Below are 6,315 nucleotides of genomic sequence, written 5' to 3'. Positions count from 1 at the left end.
ATGAAGCCAGATTTTGTCTGTGACCCTCTTGGAGGGGCCACAGGAAGGACCAAGGGTGCGCGGTGAGAATGGGGGCCACAGCCGCGGAGTGTGGGACTGACGGGCGCCCTGGCCCTCGCCCTGCAGCTGCGGCGCCGCTTCGGGGACGTGTTCAGCCTGCAGATGGGCTGGACGCCCGTGGTCGTGCTCAATGGGCTGGAGGCAGTGCGCGAGGCGCTGGTACTCCGCGGCGAGGACACGTCCGACCGCCCATACACGCCCGTCTACGAGCACCTGGGCTACGGGCCGCGCGCGCAAGGCAGGTCACCACCTGGGCAGGGATGGCGTCCCAAAGACCCAGCTATCAGTCTATAGGCCTGGCGCTGGGGGGCGCACCCAGGCGGAGCAACTCCAGGAAAGGCGGCTGGAAGGCGGGGCCTATTCAGGGCGGGGCTTGTCCCGTGGGAGGGGGCTGGGTGGCCAGGGGGCGGTGCCTGTTCCTGGTAGGACTGCAGCGGGGCGGAGGCGGGACCTCTTCCTGTCCAGGGGGCGGCGGGTCGGCTCCGGGTCTGTCCAGACCACGGGGGCGTGATGTGGCAGGGGCGGGGCCAGTGCGTGCCAGCCCCACCCACGAGCTTTCTCCTCCCGGGCAGGCGTGATCCTGGCGCGCTATGGACACGCGTGGCGCGAGCAGCGGCGCTTCTCTGTGTCTACACTCCGCAACTTCGGCGTGGGGAAGAAGTCGCTGGAGCAATGGGTGACCGAGGAGGCCGCCTACCTCTGTGCAGCTTTCGCGGCCCAGGCAGGTAAGAGCTGGGGCGCTGGTACACGGGCGGGGGCGGGCAGAGAGGCGCCCTGTGACCCACCCCCTCTTCCCAGGATGCCCCTTCAGCCCCAACGTCCTCCTGAACAAGGCGGTGACCAACGTGATCGCCTCCCTCACCCACGGGTGGCGCTTCGAGTATGACGACCCTGTGCTCCTCAAGCTCTTGCTGCTGGTGGAGGACGGAGTGAAGGAGGAGTCAGGCTTCCTGCGTGAGGTGCAGGGGACAAAGGAGGAAAGGGCGCAACGCAGGTGGGGCAGGGTGCAGGCAAGGTGAGCTTCCTGGAGGAGGCCACGTTCCTGTGACACTTTACCTCACGCAAGCAGATTTGTATTAGGGGCATTGGAAAAAAGAGATTCCAGGAGGGCTACAGAGAGAGCAAAAGCAGGCCCAGGGTCCCACTGGGACCTGAGGCTGGGCCCCGCTGAGCACAGGAAGAACCTTAAGCCTCTCTTGTGGCCGCACAGGTGCTGAATGCGGTCCCAGTGCTCCTGCGCATCCCCGGGCTCACCAGCAAGGTCTTCCCGGGACAGAAGGGGTTCGTGGTGCTCATGGATGAGCTGATGGCCAAACACCGGGAGACCCGGGACCTAGGTCAGCCACCTCGCGACCTCAGCGACGCCTTCCTGGATGAGATGGAGAAGGTGAGGGGTAGCTGCCGGCATCGGGGAGATGGGAGTATGCACAGAGTCTCCAGGGCATCCCCCAGGGATGACAGAAGCCGGGTGGGAGCCGTCTGGGGCCTCCCCTCTGCCCCTGGTCTGACTGTCTCTGCCTGGGTCAGGCCAAGGGGAACCCCGAGAGCAGCTTCACTGAGGAGAACCTGCGTCTGGTGGTGGGAGACCTGTTTACTGCAGGGATGGTGACCACCTCCACCACGCTGGCCTGGGGCCTGCTGCTCATGCTTCTGCACCCGGACGTGCAGCGTGAGGAGCCTGGGGCTGGGGGGGCGGACAGGGTGGCCAAACCCGCCTCCCCCAGTTTAACATGGATACCAGGGCTCTCAAGCAGAGGCTTGGCCCTGGCTCCTGTCACCATGGACCCCTCCACAGAGGGCTTTTGGGCTGGACCCTGGTGGGCTCAGGGTCTGGGCCCCTGGGTCCTGGCTCCCCTCTCTGTCCAGGTCGTGTCCAGGAGGAGATCGATGAGGTGATAGGGCAGGTGCGGCCACCTGAGATGGGGGACCAGGCCCACATGCCGTTCACCACAGCCGTGGTCCACGAGGTGCAGCGCTTTGGGGACATACTGCCACTGGGCTTGCCTCACATGACCTCTCGTGACACTGAAGTGCAGGGTTTCCTCATCCCCAAGGTAAGGGTGCTGACACTCTCACCCCAGCTCAGTGCCCCCTGCCAGTTCATAACCCTGGCATGGCCTCTGCCAGGTGAAGCCCAGACAGGCACCAGGCTGTCCGTCATTCATCCCCAGGCACCTGAAAGTGTGCCCAGCCCTGTGGGCGTCGAGTACCCAGCAGAGGCAGGGCCAGTCCTGTCCAGAGCCTCTGTCTGGTGGAAGACAAACTGAACACGCCACGGAGTGGGGGAGTGCCCGTGGGACCTTGGGGACGGGGAGGCTCACAGGGAGTTGCTTGGGCTGAGTGCCCCTTGAACGAGTCCAGGGTGAACCAGGCAGATCGTGTGTGTGCCCATGTGTGTGGTGGTGGCCGGGGTCACGGAGTCCCCTGTCCAGGCCCCACCCACACCAGGCATGTCCTGGGCAGGGGACCACGCTCATCACCAACCTGTCGTCAGTGCTGAGGGATGAGGCCGTCTGGGAGCAGCCCTTCCGCTTCCACCCAGAACACTTCCTGGATGCCCAGGGCCGCTTCGTGAAGCCAGAAGCCTTCATGCCCTTCTCAGCAGGTGCCTGTGGGGTTCCTGGCTCCCAGCCCCTTCCTGAGGGAGGTGGAAGCGGGGACCCCAGCCCCTCAAGTTTGCTGAGCCCCATGCCCCCCACAGGCCGCCGCTTGTGCCTCGGGGAGCCCCTGGCACGCATGGAGCTTTTCCTGTTCTTCACCTGCCTCCTGCAGCGTTTCAGCTTCTCGGTGCCTGCCGGACAGCCCTGGCCCAGCGACCATGGCGTCTATGGCTTAGTGGTGTCCCCACCCCCCTACCAGCTCTGTGCTGTGCCCCGCTAGAGGCACCAAGCCCCAGCCCGCTCCCCAGCTTCACCCTGACCGACAATAAACCACCAGGGGGACTCCACTGTGTGTCTGGGCCCCACCCGTGCCCCCACCAACTCGTGCAAACGATAGGACTCAGCAGCCTGTGGCCGTCACTCCCTGTCCCCTGCCGTGGCCAGTCTTCCAGACCATTGGTGAGGTGGGTGTGCAGGGCCCAGAAGTGACTAACCTGCTCTGTGCTTCCCCCCATCCGTCATCAACACCCAACGCTGTCTTCTTGGTTTGTTGACTAAATCAGGGCAGCCCCGGCCTGGCTCCTGGGCTGTCAGGTGGGACAAGGCATACTAGAGGAGTCGGCCCAGGCCCAGGTGGCCAGAGGGGCTCGCTCAGCACGGACGCCCACACATCAAGCCTCTCTCCACCCAGCCTGCACCTGGGTGACCGCATACCCAGAATTAGCCCACTGGCCACCTCACTTCAATGTTGCACCAAAAGGTGGGGAACAGGAACCAGGCTCAGGAGCCACAACTGGGTCATCAGGTGCCACTGCCCTCTGGGAAGGCCTGGTGGGTGCTCAGGAGAGAGCCACCACCCTGAGCCTCTCCACCTCTCGAGTTTGGCCCGCCCCACCCAGCCCTACAGCACCGCTCCCTTCCAGGCCCTGCTGAAGCCAGAAGGGAGTGCTCAGCCAGGCTCCACGCCAGCCCTCACCCTGAGTGGGTGGGTCTGCCAGGACTAGTGTCCCTGGGGTGAGGGCCACACGGACCCCTGGGGCACTAGGTGTGGCAGAGAACTGCAGATGGGAGGAGCCTGGCACTGGTTCTGGTGCTGCCTCTGCAGTGGGGCCCTGCCCGTCCCTCCCTGCCCCGGCCTCCCCCTGCTGCCCAGCTGTGGGTTGCCCCAGGCAGCCAGAGTCCTGTCTCTTGCTCTGACCTTTGCCAGCCTGTAGCTCCCATCGTGGACAGGGACTGCTGCCCTCCCACATCTGTCCCCTCCCGCTGCTGTGGTATTTCTGTTTGAGTGGCACAAGGTAACCTAAACAGTAGGCATTCACCAGCCCAAGGGGACGGCCTGGGGACCCCCCAACCCAGGGAGGAAGCAGGAAGGCTGAGGCCACTCTTCCGGAAGAACAGGACATTTGCCACCTGGCCTCTTGCCGGGACAGGAAGGTACAGAGGGGCTGGGCCCTGTGACCCCAGCAGGGCCTCGGGCTAGGGTGGCAGGCAGGGCGGGGTCAGTAGTCTCACCATAAGGATCTACAGCAGCTTTTGAGCCTTTTGTCCTTTCCTGGGGAGCAAGAGGACACAGCTAGGAGCCAGGGCGAAGCTTGCTGCTTCATCACCCCTCGGATCCTCTTGCTCTAGGGGACACCTTGCTCTAGGTGGTCAGGGGGGTACCCCGGTCTCTACTCTATCCCTGCCCCACAGCACCAGCCCAGGTGCCCTAGGATTCTCTGTAGGACGAATGCTGGAGTGTCCCTTCCATCCCAGCAGGGAGTCCTTGCCACCTCCTCCCTCATTTACCCCATTAGCAAGAAGGAGGCTGGCCGCAACCTCCAGGGGTCAGTCTCCTTGTGGGCGCATGAGTCAGACCTCCCTGTGCCCTGGGGTTCATGGCCTGCTGGGGAGGGGACAAGAACACAGAGTGATGGCAGAAAGGCCCACGGAAAGCCTCATCCTTCTCCTTCACACTAGTTTCTGTGGACATCTTCCCTTCTTGGCTCCAGCTGAGGCAGGGTGGGGAGTTTCTGGGAGGGGTCTGAGGGGGCTCTGGAGGAGACAGCCCCAGCCCCAGGCCCTTCCTGGATGGCTCACTTACCTCCAAGGCTTCCTGCTTTCCACACTTGAATGTGCAGCTCTATAAAGGTAAATAGGACAGGTCCTACCCAGCTAGGGGCAGCTGGGGTCCTTCCTGACCCGCCTGGTCTCTCTAGGTGCAGGACCCCTCATGGAACAGCCACCCCCCACTGTGGGGAAGTAGAGTCAGCAGCCCTCACCTGAGTGGTCGGGGGGAGCACTCACCCATCAACCCTCTCACCAGCCTTATGGTCTCCCCTGTGGGCTGTGTGACAAGGAGGGAGGCCAAGGTGAGATTGGCCTCGGTCCACTGTAGATATCTGCAGAGAGACAACGGGGTGTTTAAGGAAAACCCTACAGAAAGCTTCAGAAAAACTACCATTGATATCTTCAGAAAGATAAAGCTATGCATTTAGGAAACAAAGTCTGAGGATGAAATACTCAAGTAACAGCCACAATCTCTTGAAAAGTCATGTTATTAGGGTCTGTCGAGTCAGCTCCAACTCGTAGCTACCCTGTGTACCGCAAAACACAACACTGCCGCATCCTGCCCCATTCGCACACACCTTCCTCTGTTTGAGCCACAGGCAGCCCTGTGTCAGTCCATTTCATCTCTTAATCGCTGACCTTCTACTTTGCCGAGCACAATGTCCTCCAGGGACTGGTAATATACCCAACATACCCTCCTGATAACATACTCAAAGATGTCCAACAAAGCCTCTAAGGAGCATTCTGGCTGTACTTCTAAGATAGATTTGTTTATTCTTCTCACAGTCCATGGTATATTTACTTCAAAGAGCTAAACAACAGATGTTTCAGAAAGTGGGAACAGACGGAAAGCCAAGATGGTAGGAGAGAAAGCAAATAAATTCCTTTTTGTTCAATAAATTTCCAAGAACCGAAGGACTTAAATTTCCAGAAAGGAAGGACCCACCAAGTGTCCCGGACAATGGATGAAAGAAAACCCACATCAGATTTTTTCATCAGTATATCTCAGAACACTGTGGACAAAAAGAAGAACCTAAAAATTTTCAGAGTTATGAAGAAAAAAGATGCCTGAAAATTAGAAATTCCATGCCAAGAATTTGGAAGACAGCTACCTGGCCAACTGATTGGAAGAGATTGATATTTATGCCCATTCCAAAGAAAGATGATCCCACAGAATGTGAAAATGATCAAACAATATCAGTAATATCAACATACAGGTAAAATCTTGAAGATAATTCAAAAATAGTTGCAGCAGTATATTGACAGGTAACTTCAGAAATGCAACCTGGATTCAGATGAGGACATGGAATGAGGGATACCATTGCTGATGTCAGATGGATCTTGGCTGAAAGCAAAGATTACTAGAAAGATGATTACTTGTGTTTCATTGATGCAGTAAAGGCATTTGACTATGTGGATCAGAACAAATTATGCATAACATTGTGAAGAATGGGAATTCCAGAACACTTCATTGTACTCACGAGGAACATCACAGACCAAGAGGCTGCATAGTTTAAAATCAGAAAGGGTGTGTGTCAGGGTTGTATCCTTTCACCATACCTCTACAACGTGCATGCTGTGCCAGTAATCTGAGAAGCTGGACAAC

At 59.1% G+C, this 6,315-nt stretch overlaps 1 pseudogene; it reads left to right on the top strand.

Annotated features, from left to right (window-relative positions):
* LOC103197748 overlaps positions 1-2,940 on the top strand; it is a 3,707-nt pseudogene extending 767 nt beyond the window's left edge.
* Positions 2,941-6,315: the final 3,375 nt, after the last annotated feature.

Source organism: Orycteropus afer, unplaced genomic scaffold (assembly GCF_000298275.1).
Source record: "Orycteropus afer afer isolate SDZICR_OR568_19922 unplaced genomic scaffold, OryAfe1.0 scaffold00083, whole genome shotgun sequence".
Taxonomy (NCBI): Eukaryota; Metazoa; Chordata; class Mammalia; order Tubulidentata; family Orycteropodidae; genus Orycteropus; species Orycteropus afer.
The sequence above is the reverse complement of the archived record's forward strand: the minus strand, read 5'-3'. Positions and strand labels throughout refer to the sequence as shown.